The sequence below is a fragment of the Ranitomeya variabilis genome, chromosome 2 (genome assembly GCF_051348905.1).
Source record: "Ranitomeya variabilis isolate aRanVar5 chromosome 2, aRanVar5.hap1, whole genome shotgun sequence".
Taxonomy (NCBI): Eukaryota; Metazoa; Chordata; class Amphibia; order Anura; family Dendrobatidae; genus Ranitomeya; species Ranitomeya variabilis.
The window spans coordinates 994,502,931-994,521,602 of NC_135233.1; the positions used below are offsets into that span (position 1 = coordinate 994,502,931).

The window sequence follows — 18,672 nt, forward strand, 5'->3', positions numbered from 1 at the left end:
TGTCGGCAGAGAGTATGTGCGTGTGTCTCTGTGTGTGGGCAGAGAATATGTGTGTGTGTCTGTGTGTGTGGGCGGAGAATATGTTTGTGTGTCTGTGTGTGTGAGTGGAGAATATGTGTGTGTGTCTGTGTGTGTGTGTGTGGGCGGAGAATATGTGTGTGTCTATGTGTGTGGACGGAGAATATGTGCGTGTCGTCAGAGAGTATTTGTGTGTGTCTCTGTGTGTGGCGGAGAGTATGTGCGTGTGTGTCTCTGTGTGTGGGTGGAGAATATGTGCGTGTGTCTCTGTGTGTGGGCGGAGAATATGTGTGTGTGTCTGTGTGTGTGGGCGGAGAATATGTGTATGTGTCTCTGTGTGTGGGCAGAGAATATGTGCGTGTGTCTCTGTGTGTGGGCAGAGAATATGTGCATGTGTCTGTGTGTGGGCGGAGAATATGTGTATGTGTCTCTGTGTGTGGGTAGAGAATATGTGCGTGTGTCTGTGTGCCTGTCTGTGTGTCTGGGCATGTGTACCCAGGCGACGTGTGTACCCAGGCGTCGTCTGATGGGACTACTACTCTCACCCGGCTACGTGTTGTCACATATAACAGAGACAGCATGAGCCGATGATGGGAGAATAGTCTCATCATCCGGCGCCTGTGTTCAATTGTAAAAAAAAATCAAAACATTTACATATTCACATACACAATACTCACCGAATGCCTAATCCCCAATGCCTGTGTCTCCTGCAAACAATCAAAAATAATAAACCAACATATTCTCACCTTTCCGCCGTAGTTCATTTAATACCGAGTGTCCCACATCGATGTCACCCGGCTGGCGATACACTGACAGGAGGTGATCGCTACCGCAGTGTATCACTGAGCTGCCGTGAGAGTTCACTGGAGTTCATCAGCTGATCAGCTCTGGTGCTCTCACTTATGGCACCGCTGTGTGGGAAAGTTCTCACGCAACGGTAGTGCCGTAAGTGCGAGCACTGGAGCTGATGAACTCTGGTGAACTCCCACGGTGGCTCAGTCATACACTGAGGGAGCAATTACCTCTTGTCAGTCTATCGCCGGAGGCCAGATAGAGCGGTCACATCTCCCGATGTGACTGTTCTACACGCTAGATCACCGTGGGACACTCGGTATTAAATGGACTACGTCGGACAGGATAGTATTATATGTTGGTTTATTATTTTACTTTTGTTGCAGAAGACGAGGGCGTTGGGGATTAGACGTTCAGCCAGTATGGTAAATTTAGATTCAATAAATGAGTCTGTGTGATTATTTCAAATAAAGGACTTTATTCTTGCTGTTTCTTTATTTACCATGTAACTATAGGATTAGTAAGATAGGTGTCTTATAGACGCCTCTCCATTACTAAGCCATGGGCTTGATGTCGCCTGACAATATAAAGGTGACATCAACCCCACAAATATGAACCCCACTTGCCACCTCTACAGGGCATGTGGGAAGAGCGAGGCTAAGTGCCAGAATTGGGGCATCTATAAGATGCACCATTTCTGGGGTGGCTGAGAGCTGATGTTTTTAGCCTGGGGGGATGCCAATATTCATGGCCCCTTCGCAGGCTATTAATATCAGCCCGCAGCTGTTTGCCTAGCCTTTGCTAGTTCGACTTTACAGGGGGACCCCATGTCAATTTTTTTCTGGGGTTCCCCTGTAAACTAGCCAGTAAAAGCTAAGCAAACAGCTGTGAGCTGATATTAATAGCCTGAAAACCTTTGGCTATTGGCTCCTTCCCAGAATATTAACATTTGTCCTCAGCCGTCGGCTTTCCTTCTGCTGGTTATTAAAATTATACGGGAGCCCACAGAATTTTTTTACATTTTTGTTTTTGAAAAATAAACAGATATTGCATTTCTCCCAGATTTAACAGTTGCTTTTTTGTTACAGCATATGTAGGTTAACTATGTTAATGCTCCTTACATAGGCAGGTGTGTGTGTCTTTATTTAATATTAACCCCTTCATGACCTTGGGATTTTCCATTTTTCCGTGTTCGTTTTTCGCTCCCCTCCTTCCAGAGCCATAACTTTTTTATTTTTCCATCAATTTGGCCATGTGAGGGCTTATTTTTTGCAAAACAAGTTGTACTTTTGAACGACATCATTGGTTTTAGCATGTCGTGTACTAGAAAACGGGAAAAAAATTCCAAGTGCGGTGAAATTGCAAAAAAAGTGCAATCCCACACTTGTTTTTTGTTTGGCTTTTTTGCTAGGTTCACTAAATGCTAAAACTGACCGCCATTATGATTCTCCAGGTCATTACAAGTTCATAGACACCTAACATGTCTAGGTTATTTTTCATCTAAGTGGTGAAAAAAAATTCCAAACTTTGCTAAAAAAAAATAAAAAATTGTGCCATTTTCCAATACCCGTAGCGTCTCCATTTTTCATGATCTGGGGTCGGTTGAAGGCTTATTTTTTGTGTGCCCAGCTGGTGTTTTTATTGATACCATTTCTTTGCAGATATGTTCTTTTGATCGCCCATTATTGCATTTTAATGCAATGTCGCGGCGACCAAAAAAAGTTAATTCTGGCGTTTCTAATTTTTTTCTCGCTACGCTGTTTAGCAATCAGGTTAATGCTTTTTTTATTGATATATCGGGCGATTCTGAATGCGGCGATACCAAATATGTGTAGGTTTGATTTTTTTTTATTGATTTATTTTGAATGGGGCGAAAGGGGGGTGATTTAAACAATTATAATTTTTTATTTTTTTAACATTTTTTTTACTTTTTTTTTTTTTACTTTTGCCATGCTTCAATAGCCTCCATAGAAGGCTAGAAGCTGGCACAACTCGATCGCCTCTGCTACATAGCAGCGATCATCAGATCGCTGCTATGCAGCAGAAATGCAGGTGTGCTATGAGCGCCGACCACAGGGTGGCGCTCACAGCTAGCCGGGATCAGTAACCGTAGAGGTCTCAAGGACCTCTATGGTTACTATGCAGAAGCATCGCTGACCCCCGATCATGTGACAGGGGTCAGCGATGCGCTCATTTCCGGCCGTATGGCCGGAAGCGCCGGTTAAATGCCGCTGTCAGCGTTTGACAGCGGCATTTAACTAGTTAATAGTGGCAGGTGAATCGCGATTTCACCCGCCGCTATTGTGGGCACATGTCAGCTGTTCAAAACAGCTGACATGTACCGGCTTTGATGTGGGCTCACCGCCAGACAAGTACTATCCCGTCCGAGGTCAGAAACGGGTTAATAAGGGTATCTGGCTGAAGAGGTTGAACAAGGAAATTACATCACAATTATTATTATTTATTTTTTTTTAATAATACATCTTTATTTAGTACTATGGATTTACAAAAACGAATGAAAAAACGCATTAAAAACGCATTAAAAATGCAACGAACGCAAGCATAAAAAATGCATAAAAAATGCATAAAAAACTTGCGGATTTTCCACTGCGTTTTTCGGCCAAGAGATGCAGAAACCTTGTAGAAATTTCTGCAAGCAAATCCGCAAGGTGCGCATATAGCCTTAAACTTTTAATCATAAGAATTTAGTGAACAATTGAAAATGATTTTGGAATTCGATTCCTTCAGAATAAACAACAAATTTGATAAGGAAAGTGGTTTTGGTGTTTCTGGAATAACGTCAGTCTAGGGGATTATCATCAAATAGCTGCCTTTGGAAGCATTCAGATATCTAATATATAATTGCCTAGAATACTACTTCCTGCAATTTGTGCCAACTTCCGTGGCTTTGTCCGGAGCTAATGTCCGGAGATAATGTCCGGAGCTAATTTCCGGAGATAATGTCCGGAGATAAGTGACGTCACCAGTGTCCTACACCCAGGCAGAGCACAGGGGCCCCAGGCAGCATATGGGGCCCCAGGCAGAGCACAGTGGCCCCAGGCAGAGCACAGGGGCCCCAGGCAGAACATGGGGCCCCAGGCAGAGCACAGGGGCCCCAGGCAGAGCACAGGGGCCCCAGGCAGCATATGGGGCCCCAGGCAGAGCACAGGGCCCCCAGGCAGCATATGGGGCCCCAGGCAGAGCACAGTGGCCCCAGGCAGCATATGGGGCCCCAGGCAGAGCACAGTGGCCCCAGGCAGAGCACAGGGGCCCCAGGCAGCATATGAGGCCCCAGGCAGAGCACAGTGGTCCCAGGCAGAGCACAGGGGCCCCAGGCAGCTTATGGGGCCCCAGGCAGAGCACAGTGGCCCCAGGCAGAACATGGGGCCCCAGGCAGAGCACAGTGGCCCCAGGCAGAGCACAGGGGCCCCAGGCAGAACATGGGGCCCCAGGCAGAGCACAGGGGCCCCAGGCAGAGCACAGGGGCCCCAGGCAGCATATGGGGCCCCAGGCAGAGCACAGGGGCCCCAGGCAGCATATGGGGCCCCAGGCAGAGCACAGTGGCCCCAGGCAGAGCACAGGGGCCCCAGGCAGCATATGGGGCCCCAGGCAGAGCACAGTGGTCCCAGGCAGAGCACAGGGGCCCCAGTCAGCCTATGGGGCCCCAGGCAGAGCACAGTGGCCCCAGGCAGAACATGGGGCCCCAGGCAGCATATGGGGCCCCAGGCAGAGCACAGTGGTCCCAGGTAGAGCACAGGGGCCCCAGGCAGCCTATTGGGCCCCAGGCAGAGCACAGGGGCCCCAGGCAGCATATGGGGCCCCAGGCAGAGCACAGGGGCCCCAGGCAGCATATGGGGCCCCAGGCAGAGCACAGTGGCCCCAGGCAGAGCACAGGGGCCCCAGGCAGAACATGGGGCCCCAGGCAGAGCACAGGGGCCCCAGGCAGAGCACAGGGGCCCCAGGCAGCATATGGGGCCCCAGGCAGAGCACAGGGGCCCCAGGCAGCATATGGGGCCCCAGGCAGAGCACAGCGATATTTTGGACCACTGTGCGGTGTTTCAGACCCCCTGTGTGATGTCTGGGGCCCTGTTCTTAAGTATATTAAAGATTAAAGTAACGTATATTAAAGTATATTATAGATCAAATTTGACACGTTTATGAGCACCATTGAGTGATATACTCAAGAATGACATAATTTTTCAACATTTTATGGTTTCAAACTGTAAACACTCAAAGTTTTTTTACTTCAACCAGAAAACCTTAACGGTTCATAAAAAACTTGACTGTTCAGGATATGATAAAAGTCATAGTATTCTGAATCTTTAACTTATAAAGATACCTTTACATGGGGTGATTATTGGTTCCAGAGAGGCTTTCGGCCGATAATCGTACACATGGCTGGTGACAGGACAATACAATATAAACGTTCAAAGGTAAACACTGATAACATTAAAATCTAATATATAATTGCCTAGAATACTACTTCCGGCAATTTGTGCCAACTTCCGTGGCTTTGTCCGGAGATAATGTCCGGAGATAAGTGACGTCACCAGCGTCCTACACCCGCTCAGGGTGGACAAAGATATATGCCTTCGTGGTGCGCGGCACTTTTCTGATTGGTTGCCGCCTGCCGCGAGCGACCAATCAGAAATGTGCCATACTGTCAAGAATTGTCAAGAGCTGGTGAGTGCAGCCATTTTTTGTTCTTTCTTACTATTATTTATTAATTGTATTATTCTTACATTTGAATAAATAAAGTATATATGGATTCTAGACTCCCGATTCTTTAGAATCGGGCTGCCATCTAGTTAAAAATAAAACTCCTTTTCCAGCCATTTATAGAGCAAATGACTGATACATTTTAGGCTTCTTCTAGGTCACAATGTAGAAAATCCAGACAGGAGAAAAGTGTGAATCTTACACCTCATTAGGCTGATAATACTGAGTCACATGATCATAAGAGATGGATATTGATCCAAGGTCACCAGGAGCCTCACTCCTCAGGGCTCCTTCCGTTTCTCCTGGGGATCTGAAGTCTTGAAATAAAATTAGCTGCGTTAACAAACACTTATGAGCACATCCACATGTCTCATGCCGGACTCATCCAGACACGTGACTGCACTCACGCGTGGCCTTAGCTCTTTAGCTACAATTCTATTGGAAAGAGTTTCTCCTATAAGTTTATTAAACTATACTGTATACTGGAGCAGCTCAAGTGGTTCCATTCCATAATGTGCTTCATTCTAAAATATATCTCTTCATACACAGCGTGATTATATATTGTATCTATTTTATGTATTATTGATCGAACCTATAAGGGAATGATTAACAAAAGAGCATGATATGTGCATACAAAGTGAGACTTGTGAATTAATATTTGGCTCCTATAGTTTGCTATACCACAAGAATTGAGTAAGAACTGGGAATTTCACAAGAGTTGACAGTTTTTGTCCCCAGGTCCGTCCGTTATGAAGATCTGGAATTTCCCTTTGCAGAATGGAGACCCTGTCTTTCTGATATTTGCTGTAGGGTATGCATGCACCTATTGCATTAAGAAAAACTCATTTTCAATGTTTTGTTCATTTTTTTTCTTTTTGTGTTGGCATTGTGTTTATTATAGTGACATTTTTATTCGGATTTTAGCACTGTGATGGTTTTTGCTAACATTTATGCACAGTTAGATCTCATTGGCTTGCCCGTATTTAAACACGTCCGTGTAAAATGGCACCGGTGTCACCAGTGTTTTGGATCAGTGTATTATCAGTGTACGGTCCATGTGTTCGTTTTTATCATCAGTGTGTCATCAGTGTCATCAGTGTTTGGTCAGTGTGTCATCAGTGTCATCAGTGTTTGGTCAGTGTGTCATCAGTGTTTTGGATCCCAGGATCCCAATGTCATCAGTTTTTGGTATGTCCATCATCAGTGTTTGGTCAGTGTTGGTTTATACCATCAGTGTTTCATTAGTGTTTTCCATGTATGGATAAATAAATAAGTAAACTACAAAACTTTGCAATGTTAAACACGCACAGCACACAGATAGCACACGGTGTAACGCTGGTGACCCACTGTGCCACGGGCCAGGCTTACCCTGGAGGGGCGTGACTAAGTGTCACTACAGCCCCTGATGGTAAAGATAGGCTGGGTCACTGGTAGACACCAAGTATCACTCCAGGGCAGTCCCCGGGTCTGCAGCAGCTAACCGGAAGGTCAGAGACACAGGTACAAGAGGACATGGTCAGACAATCCAGGGTCAGGGTAGGCAGCACAGTTTCAATATGCGAAACCGAGGTCAGGAGCGGAGAGGTCTGGATAAACGGTAAATGACCTGGGTCAATAACAGGAGAAGCACAACCAACATGCACCCACAGGATCCAGAGACAAGCACGTGGGAGCCAATGATTGGGCAAGGAGTGGTGGGAAGAGCAGCCTAATAAACTTGCTGCTGCCTAGTGATAAGCTGGAGAAGGCAAACCCTGAAGGACACAGCAGGGTTAAATTCCTGTAGTATCTGGCCGCACCTCTTAAAACCAGGAGGAGATTCTCTAGAAGCAGAGCAGGCAGTGAGCACAAGGCCGCTTAGGAAAATGGTCAGATGCTGGGGAAGCAGAGTGGTGACTGCAGCTGAGTAGGGCGGTGCTGAGAAGGCATGCGAGATGCCGGCGTGACACACGGACGCCATATTTGCTGTCCATGTTTTTCATCGACCCGTAGGCTTGTATACGCACTTTTTATCTGTACTGTCGGAAAAAAATGGACATGTCTCCTTGATTTTTTTTTGCAGACACATGGTCTGTGAAAAAACACAGACATGTAAACAGACTATGTTGCATCTATGAAAAATCCTAATAGAAAATATACGTGAAATGCAAACGTCTGAATGACGCGTAAGATAGTGTGATCAGTGTGAATACACCGTGGCACTATTTTAGAGGGAAAAAATACTTTATGATGATTTTTATGTTGGCATAAAATCCATCGTTACTGGCACTACATGGTCTAAGATTAACAGGTGATGTTCTGCCAACAACATATAATTCTATATGCACAGAATAATTGTATAAGTAAATGGCTGCCGATTGGCTGTTCAATGGCCTGAATGGGCCTGTCTAATGGGGTCATGACTGACACAAATGTTGCTGTGCTGTTCGGCCAATACAGAAGAGTTGATCGGTTCAAATTTGCTGGCTTTGCTGCATTTTCTCAGGTACCTGCTTTGGCAGTGTGGGAAATGGTGCACTGCTGGATAGGTTTATTTTTTTATTTTTTTTTGCATATCGTGAAACGAATCTCAAAGTGTTCGAATTATGCGTGGAACCACAAATATCAGGAAATTCTATTGAACTCGATCCTCTGTGGATCAATCCCCTCATCTCTAGCTAATCTAACAGCATCTAACAAGAATATAGTGGACTCACAGATCTGTATCTGCTGTACTTATAAGGAGAGCTCCTGCCTCTGCACTGACTGATGGCTGGTGTAAGTGCAGCGCCCCAGAGTCCTGGTCGTTGCAGTAATGTCGCTCTTCCACAAGGGGGAGTGATGTTACGTCTGATGGTACTAAAGGAGTCCACCTTGCCAGGTATCACAGTCACACACTACACTTTACACTCCAGTCCACTAGGGGGAGCAAAGCTTCTATCTACTAGGGCACTCCTCACACACGGGTAAAACTGGTGGGTTGGATAGGAAGTTAGGCAGAAGGAAGCAGACTGGGCTGCATCCAGATAACATCGAGGGAGAAGCAGCTTGGGTTTGACCCAGAGAGGTCCTGTCAGGGGTGGGATCCTGACAGAGGTCTAGCAAGAGATAGAACGTTACAGAGCTGCGCCTGCACATCATTGCAGCAGCATCCTAAGAAAGGACACGAAGCAAAGTATATTGTGGAGAGTGAGAACCGAAGTCACAGCACAAGGAGATAATACCGGGAGGAGTCCTGCCCCGAGGTAGGCAGTCTCCTTCCGAGGCACGTAGCCAGTGGCCGGAACACCGAGGGAGTACTGACTCTACGCATCACTCCAAACAACGGCAGGACAGTCAATTCCAAGTTGGCTGCCCAACCTAAATACCTAAGAAGACACGGAGGCAATTGTGGGAGAGGGGCGTCTCTAGGGTCCCTATAAATTAACTCCAGGCCTACCCCGTCATACGGGTCGTCCTATCCATATCATCTGGGGGACAGAGAGAGAGAACATCAGAAATATTCACGAAGGTTGTGAGGACTTTCCCATGGTGCTCAGCAGGGAGGTACTACAACACACAGGCTCTAGTAGGAAGGCTACTGATTTCCTCCTGGCTAAGGGAACTTTGGATGTGCCTTCGGACCGTCCGGACTCAGCCAGCCCTGTGAACGGTACTCCGGACGCTGAAGTCTTCAGTAAAAGGTAAAGAGACTGCAACCTTTGTGTCCTCGTTATTCATCGCGCCTTACAACGACCACTATCATCATCCACACACTTTGGGAAGCCCTGGGGACATACTTCACATGTGGGAAGGTATACCATCTGGCTGCCATTCCATCACCCCAGCGGACCCCCAGCAGCGTCGGTAACCCTGACCGAATACCACAGGTGGCGTCACGAACACCATACAAACTTACACCTTTAATTGGGCGCCCTTCAGCAGGGCCATGGACCGGGGACGGGCCACCGTGACATCCCCAGAACCGAGACCGAGGGACCCGGTGCCGAGTATCCCATTGCCCTGCGCCTGGGGGCGATCCATAATGTACATACAGGCCAACTGTCAGTTATCGGTCAGTGAGGAGTAACTGTTAGGTCAACGGCTATTGGATATATATGGCCATCTTTAGTCTCTGTAAGCCCAATGGCACAAACATTTCTTTTTGCCGTTTGGTCTAGCAGTAATACAGACCTGACTCTATAATATGATGTTGCATTATAGTAGGGAAATTCAAATAACAAAATGATATAACAGGACAAAGAAGGCTGTAGAGTTCAAAAAGTGTTGGTTCTTATGGAAGGAATTCACTTCAATCATTTGTAAGATATGTATACTTTTCACCTTTTTAATGGATTAAATAAAATTCAATATTTCTTAGGGTGCTTTCATATTGCGTTTAGTTACACATTCGTGAGGCTTGTCGGGGCATACGTCCGAAGCTCCCCCCACTGCAAAACAGGATTCGGATGTATGCGCAGATCGGGCCATAGGCTAAGATGGTGCCCACGGAGCGAATGTACACTCTGTCGTGCATCATTTTCGGGTGTGTACACCTACTGGAGGTGGACACTTAGGCCTAGTAGACAGATCTTCTGTAATATGAATAACGATAGTAATATGCGTTACCACTTTCCATAGATATGTTATTCCTGTCTGATACACTAATGCCATGTTACATTATGTTACTGTCATGTTATATCTGGGGCACAAGTGATCCTTTTGCATATAAAATTCCACAATTGCATAATGTAACATGAAAAAAATGACTATACCATAATGAATTATGTCCCGTAGGAGGTGGGCTGGGGCAATGATGCACAATTGACTCATTTTATGTGGATGCCCTTGGATTATGAGTGCCAAATGCATCCTATGAAGAAATGGTCCTTGAGCAGCTGGTTGCGAGTTTTGCTTAACAACAGCAATAGGATGGCTGCGAGAGATGATGACAGCAGCTAATGAAAGTGACACCAGCCCGAGGACCTCCTCCTTGTCGAGAGGCCTGCTGCTAAAGTGCTCAGAGAGCTTCTCTGGAGAGTCGGCTAATGAACGTTATCTTATTAGGCTCTCATCTATCACTGTAATGTTATCGATTCAGTGCCTGAGCTATTTATTGTTTCCACACCTGCAGTGATGGGACATCATTTTAATCCAGTCTTTGCTTCATAGAACTTCACTCATCAAGACTCCATCAGATGCCTCATGCTGCGTTTCCTTACAGAACATTTCCTAAGCTCAAAAACATCAACTGTAAATAGAAGTCCTTGAGTTGTCCTCTTCTGTCATGTTCTTCGAAATTCTGTTGGGCCATTACTTAGTTACATAACTTTCTGGAGACTCTGAATGACAACCTGTAGAGCTGCCATTACTGCATGCATGTAAGTTGTCGGTCAGCTTTTCTATTATATAGAATTGCCAATATGGACTTCATTTTGTTACAGCTTTGCCAAAAATGGCTAAACGGAATGCACACTTAGGTAGGAAAAAAGGATCATCCCCGCGCTGCCGCAAGAAGAATTCCAAAAATTGTAGAGGTTTCAACATGGTTTATTCTACGCGTTTCAGGGTTCAGGTGTCCCCTTCATCAGGACATACCACAAATATTGTCAATATTTGTGGTATGTCCTGATGAAGGGGACACCTGAACCCTGAAACGCGTAGAATAAACCACGCTGAAACCTCTACAATTTTTGGAATTCTTCTTGCGGCAGCGCGGGGATGATCCTTTTTTCCTACCTAAGTGTGTGTTTCAATCAGGTCCTGCACTGACCTGTGGATCTGCAGCAGCCGCCATTAATATATGTCCTGCCTTCAATCTCACCAGGTGAGTAGTTCTCTTGGTGGGCAACTTTATGTAACGTTTGATAAGACCCTATTTGCGCTTTTGTGTCTCCATCTTTTCTCTGATTAAACGGAATGTAAGCATTTCCACCCTTAAATACCATTTTAATGGTAAATAATTTCAAAATTAGGTTTTGGGTACTATATTTTCTGCATACAGAGTTCAAAATTCCCTGTTAAGACATTGGGGCCGATTCCGCAAAGCTTTTACGTCAGAAAACCAGCATAAAACACAATTTTCTCGCAAAGTGAAATTACACAAAATAGTTGCCCTTTTTGGAGTTTTCACACCAGTTTCAAGCAGCTCCCCTAAAATGGGTGGTGGCTGGGGAAGAGCTGGGACAGGGCATGGCTATGCCCACCCATCAAATTCAACTAAAGTTCCAGCATTTTCTTTTGTGCCACAAATGCTATTCTAGTTCCTGACTAGAGTAACATTTCTGGGGCAGAGCTGAAAATTTGCACCAAATTCAGTCAGTGGCGTGCACCTCTTATATGCAATGACAATTTTAATGAATCGGCCCTATTGACTTTAAATGGTTTTATAATTTTTTTTTAAATTGGGCAAAGAGTAGGAAATGTTCTAAAATAAAAAAAATACCTCATGAACCCATATGACCCTTCTTTGGGCTCGTGTCAGAATCAGTGTGTAATCCTTTTTGAAAGTATAATCTCATTTTCCACGCGCCTAGCCTGATTGACAGCTCCTAAGTGTCCCTCCTCCCTGCCACTTCTGAAACCTTGCAGTACAAGCCGCAGCTGTCATTCAAGCTGGGAGGGCACAGACTGAATAAACTTAGACCTATAAGCTCTCTCCTATTTTCTTAGCTGAACTCATAAAATGCTAATTTTAATATCAGGACTATACATTATACAGGAACACATGACGTTATTAATGCCTATCTCATCTATATCACATAACATTATTTACAATAAGACACAAGACATTATTCAAACTACAACAACACGATTGGTGTGTTCACGGGTAGGAACGTGATAGCCATTGTCCACCACCCTTACATGCCTAAAGAGCTCTCCTATAAATGTCACTAGATCGGAGCCAGGCTATTTCTACATACGTCCATATGGATGCTTTAGAGATCAGGAAATACATGTTAAGGCTCTGTGCACACGTTGTGGATTTGCCTGTGGAATTTTCTGAGCAGATTCTTCCTCTCTTGGCAGAAAACGCAGTTACAAATCGGTGCGTTTTTTATGCGTTTTTGATGCTGATTTTCATGCAGATTTGTACGCATTTTTGTAAGCTAAATAAAGATATATTATTTAACAAAAAAAAAGAATTATGATGTAATTTCCTTGTCCAACCACACTTGCGAGAAACTCGCACGAGTCTCGCACCTCAATACCCAGCACTGCTGCTGGCACTCGGACAGGAGCATTCAGCTGCATAGTAATACATGCAGCCGCACACTCTGATCCCAAGTGCCAGCGGCAGTGCCGGGTACTAAGGTGCAAGACTCATGCGAGTTTCTCGCAAGTGTGACCCCGGCCTTAAACGCAATATCTGTTTAATTTAAAAAAATGAAACAAAAAATGGCGTGGGATCCTGTGCAATTTTCCAAACCAGAGAGGGAAAGCCAGCGACTGGGGGCTGATGATTATAGCCTGGGAAGGGGGTAATACCCATGGAGCTTTCCAGGCTATTAATATAAGCTTACAGCTGTATACTTAGCCTTTACTGGCTATTAAAATAGGGGAGCCCCCCAAAGAATAACGTAGGGTTCCCCCTATAATTAATAACCAGAAAAGGCTATGCAGACAGCTGCGGGCTGATATTAATAGCCTAGGAAGGGGCCATGGATATTGGCCTCCCCTGGCTACAAACACCAGTTCCCAGCCGTCCCAGAAATGGCACATCTCTAAGATGCACCAATTCCGGCACTCTTCCCACTTGCCCTGTAGCGGTGACAAGTGGGGTAATAGTCGTGGGGTTGATGTCACCTTTGCGTTGTAAGGTGACATCAAGCCCATGGCTTAGTAATGGAGAGGTGTCAATAAGATACCTCTCCATTACTAATCCTATCGTTGTTAAGGGGTTAAATAAAGGCACAGCCAGAATAAAGTATTTTAATGAAATCAAACACAACACAGTTTCCCATCTTTATTGTACTCCTAATTCCTGCGATGCCCTCGTTCACCTGCAGTATGTATTGTATGTGTGTATGTGTTGTTTTTTTTACTACTCAACACAGTAGCCAGATGATGGGACTACTATCGCATCATCGGCTAATGCTGTCTCTGTTCTATGTGACAGAAGACATAGCCGGATGGGACTAGTAATCCCATCGGACGTTGCCTGTCTATACACAGACACACACACAGCCGCGCACACACTTGCAGACCCACACACACACACATAGCTGCGCACACACCCGCACACACACAGCCGCGCACACACCCGCACACACAAGCACACACACACGCACATCTTCTCCGCACACACACAGTCTCCGACCAAATACATATTCTCCGCCCACACTCTTCCTTCTCCCTATCTGCATGCAACTCCGCAGCAAAACCGCAAATATTTTTACACACGCAGTTTTGCTGCGGATTTGACTGACTCAATGGAAGTCAATGGGTGCAGACACGCTGCAGATCCGCAAAAAGAATTGACATGCTGCTGAAAATAAAACGCTGCAAATCTGCGTGGATTTTTCTACAGCATGTGCACACCAATTCTAGATTTCCCATTGATTAACATTGGTAGTGCACTACACTGCGGATTTGATGCAATTCCGCGCGTCCAAACAAGCTGCGGATCCACATCAAAATCCGCAAAGTGTGCACATAGCCTTAATGTTAGATATCGTGACCAGTCTGAAAATTGCAAGATTTCTGAACTATCTGAATATACATGGTGGTACTAAAAAATCCTACTAAAATCCTGATTCCAACAATAAGTCATTTTCTGAGGACACATTCCTATTAGGCTATGTGCACACGTTGCTGATTGGGGTGCAGAGTTTTCTGCACAAAACCCGCATCTCCTCGCAGGAAACGCAGGTGCGGATTTGACGCGTTTTTTATGTGGATTTGTTGCGTTTTTGTTGCAGATTTGATGCGGATTTTGTGCGGATTTTCTGCGTTTTTTACCCCTGCGGATTTCTATAATGGAAGGGTTCAGAAACGCTGCAGTTCCGCACAAAAGAAGTGACATGCTACTTCTTTTGATCTGCAGTGGTTTTCATGCGGATTTTTCCGCACCATTAGCACAAAAAAAATTTTTCTATTGATTTACATTGTACTCTAAATCACTTTGTGGAACTGCAGCGTTTCTGCGCAGAAAAAAACGCTGCGGATCCACACTAAATCTGCATTGCGTGCACACAGCCTTAAGATATTCAATGCTAATCTGAGTGACTGTACCTACACACTCCCTTACTATTATTTCCTCTCACTTACAGTACAGACCAAAAGTTTGGACACACCTTCTCATTTAAAGATTTTTCTGTATTTTCATGACTATGAAAATTGTACATTCACGCTGAAGGCATCAAAACTATGAATTAACACATGTGGAATTATATACTTAACAAAAAAGTGTGAAACAACTGAAATTATGTCTTATATTCTAGGTTCTTCAAAGTAGCCACCGTTTGCTTTGATGACTGCTTTGCACACTCTTGGCATTCTTTTGATGAGCTTCAAGAGGTAGTCACCGGGAATGGTCTTCCAACAATCTTGAAGGAGTTCCCAGAGATGCTTAGCGCTTGTTGGCTCTTTTGCCTTCACTCTGCGGTCCAGCTCACCCCAAACCATCTCGATTGGGTTCAGGTCTGGTGACTGTGCAGGCCAGGTCATCTGGCGTAGCACCCCATCACTCTTCTTCTTGGTCAAATAGCCCTTACACAGCCTAGAGGTGTGTTTGGGGTAATTGTCCTGTTGAAAAATAAATGATGGTTCAACTAAACGCAAACCAGATGGAATAGCATGCCGCTGCAAGATGCTGTGGTAGCCATGCTGGTTCAGTATGTCTTCAATTTTGAATAAATCCCCAACAGTGTCACCAGAAAAGCACCCCCACACCATCACACCTCCTCCTCTATGCTTCACGGTGGGAACCAGGCATGTAGAGTCCATCTGGTCACCTTTTCTGCGTCGCACAAAGACACGGTGGTTGGAACCAAAGATCTCAAATTTGGACTCATCAGACCAAAGCACAGATTTCCACTGGTCTAATGTCAATTCCTTGTGTTCTTTAGCCCAAACAAGTCTCTTCTGCTTGTTGCCTGTCCTTAGCAGTGTTTTCCAATTAGCTATTTTACCATGAAGGCCTGCTGCACAAAGTCTCCTCTTAACAGTTGTTGTAGAGATGTGTCTGCTGCTAGAACTCTGTGTGGCATTGACCTGGTCTCTAATCTGAGCTGCTGTTAACCTGTGATTTCTGAGGCTGATGACTCGGATAAACTTATCCTCAGAAGCAGAGGTGACTCTTGGTCTTCCTTTCCTGGGGCGGTCCTCATGTGAGTCGGTTTCTTTGTAGCGCTTGATGGTTTTTGCCACTGCACTTGGGGACACTTTCAAAGTTTTCCCAATTTTTCGGACTGACTGACCTTCATTTCTTAAAGTATTGATGGCCACTCGTTTTTCTTTACTTAGAATTTGTATTATGGCAAGAAAAAAGCAGCTAACAGTCTATTCAGTAGGACTATCAGCTGTGTATCCACCAGACTTCTGCACAACACAACTGATGATCCCAACCCCATTTATAAGGCAAGAAATCCCACTTATTAAACCTGACAGGGCACACCTGTGAAGTGAAAACCATTCCCGGTGACTACCTCTTGAAGCTCATCAAGAAAATGCCAAGAGTGTGCAAAGCAGTCATCAAAGCAAAAGGTGGCTACTTCGAAAACCCTAGAATATAAGAAATAACAAAAAAGTGTGAAAAAACTGAAGTTAGGTATATAATTCCATGTGTTAATTCATAGCTTTGATGCCTTCAGTGTGAATTAACAATTTTCATAGTCATGAAAATACAGAAAAATCTTTAAATGAGAAGGTGTGTCCAAACTTTTGGTCTGTACTGTATATATACAGTATATAAATGACATTTCTTGCAGGCATAAGCAATACTCCTTCTGGTTCCGTCCCTGTGGAGTGGGATATGAGGAAAATGTTATGCTTTGTGTTGCAAATAAAAGACTTTGATTAGAAAATGTGTAAAAATCCTAACAAAGCCAAAATTGTGGGCCAGAGAGCGTGACTTGACAACCATGTCAAATAGATGGGAGCTAATTTTTTTTTTTTTTAAGAAAGCAAGGGTCCTTGGCCAAAATGATGGGTTCTGCAGTTATACAAAAGAACAATGGCTCAGAAACAAGAGCGCCTTGTGTATGGATCCTATAAATGAATGAACAAGAGCGCAGCTCTGGAGCACACAAAGGAATCATTCACATTTCTCTCCCAGTATACACACATCCTTCACTGTGTTTGTGGACTGGACGCCCAAGCTCAGCAAACCCGCCAGCTTGCTCTCCACATTTCCTCTTTTATGGCGTAAGTCTTTAAGTCTTGAAGTAAAATTTTTCAAGCGTTGTATATGAAAGTCCGTGTTAGATCTTGATATTGTAAATCATTTCCTTGATCCCCAGGGCACGGAATTAAGTTCAAGCAACAACAGAAAACGTTGTGCTACGGTCACTGCATTTTAATTTTCTTATTTAAAAGAAGTGTCACAAGTCTGTTCAGCCATGCCTTCATTTACAGTTCTGGTTCCATAAAAATGACATAAAAGGGTCTGAGACAAAATGGCACGACCATTCATATCTCCGTATATAGCGGGAATGCTCATGGCCACATTACAACTCGGATTTGTTCAAAGCCAAAATATGAACGAGGCTAGTACTGTACCTCCATATACCTTAGATTTCCGGTAGTTCTTTCTGCTGGATAACACAGACTGTTACCCCCGATAAATTACATATATTGTGGGGAGCACCGTTATTGTACATAGGAGCCCTCAATAATCTGGCGCAAATACAAATGTACACCCAAAACAAGAAGAAGTCACATGCAAAAATAAAATAAAAAACAATAGAGAAAATAAGCTCCAAGAGAGAGATAAAGTTTGTGTGGGACAAAGAATGAATCCTGAAGAAGCTTGTCATAACCAGCGAAACACGTGGGCAATGTTTCTCTAACATTAAGTTTATCTTTCTCTTGGAGCCTCGAATTTGGTATTACCTCTCTTACCTCTATATTTCCATGGGACAAAAACTTTGTATTGTTTTTGCATTTTTAATGTATTGGTCTTGTTGACATTGCATTTACATGTCACTCTCTGGTGTCCTTACTTTCCTTTACAGGATGATTTCTTACTGCTAGTAACTTCTATATTTTACTCAATTATATAGTGCTATTAATACCGCAGCACTTTACAGACATTATCATCACTGTCCCCATTGGGGATCACAATCTAGATTCCCTAGCAGTATGTCTTTGGAGTGTGGGTGGATAACCCAGAGCAAACACAGGGAAAACAGATGTTGTCCTAGGTGGGATTTGACCTCAGGACCACTGCAAAGCATCAGTGCTAACCACTGAGCCACCGTGCTGTTCATAACTTACCATGAGTTTGTAAGATCACATATCAGCAGATGTTATTGGTCTTTTATATAATATTAGTCCATGTGGTGATTTGCCAGTCTTAGGGCTCGTACACACGACAGTATTATCAGTTTGCGCCGACGAAACATCAGATCACACCAGGACCAATGTTTGTCTAATGGGCTGTGTGCACATGTAAGATTTTTTTCCTCAGACAGAGCCGGTACAAGGAAAAAATAAACACTGAATATTCAAGTTAGATCCAATATTCAGATTTCCAAGCAAGTCCATCAGTGCGTGGAAATCATCGGACTGCACTCAGATGACATCTAAGTGTACTCTGCGGCTGACACAATGGAGAAGATGGAGAAATGTTGTTCTCCATTCTCTCCTCAAAGTGTGCTCCGATTCTCTCAAGCCATTAATACAGTGTCTCCTCATCTGGTCTGGCGAACCCTGTCTAAAATATTGAGATGAACTTTTGTTAATGACCAAATACTTATTTTCCACCATAATTTGCAAAATAAATCTTGCCAAATCAGACAAGGAGATTTTCTGGATTTGTTTTCTCATTTTGACTCTCATATTTGTAGTCTACCTACGATGTCAATTACAGGCCTCTCTCATCTTTTAAGTGGGAGAACTTGCACAATTGGTGGTTGACTAAATACTTTTTTTCCCCACTATATAAAGATAATCGCTTTTCGAGCTGGACAACCTCTTTTAGAAAAATAGTAGTGTATAATAATTAGCTAATTGACCTTGTTA

The 18,672-nt window shown here is 44.3% G+C and overlaps 1 protein-coding gene across 2 annotated transcripts in view; it reads right to left on the reverse strand.

The window, feature by feature from the left end:
- The window catches only part of LOC143808441 (glypican-5-like), a 413,770-nt gene that overhangs the window by 34,209 nt on the left and 360,889 nt on the right, over window positions 1–18,672 (reverse strand). The gene's annotated exons all lie outside the window — the stretch shown is intronic.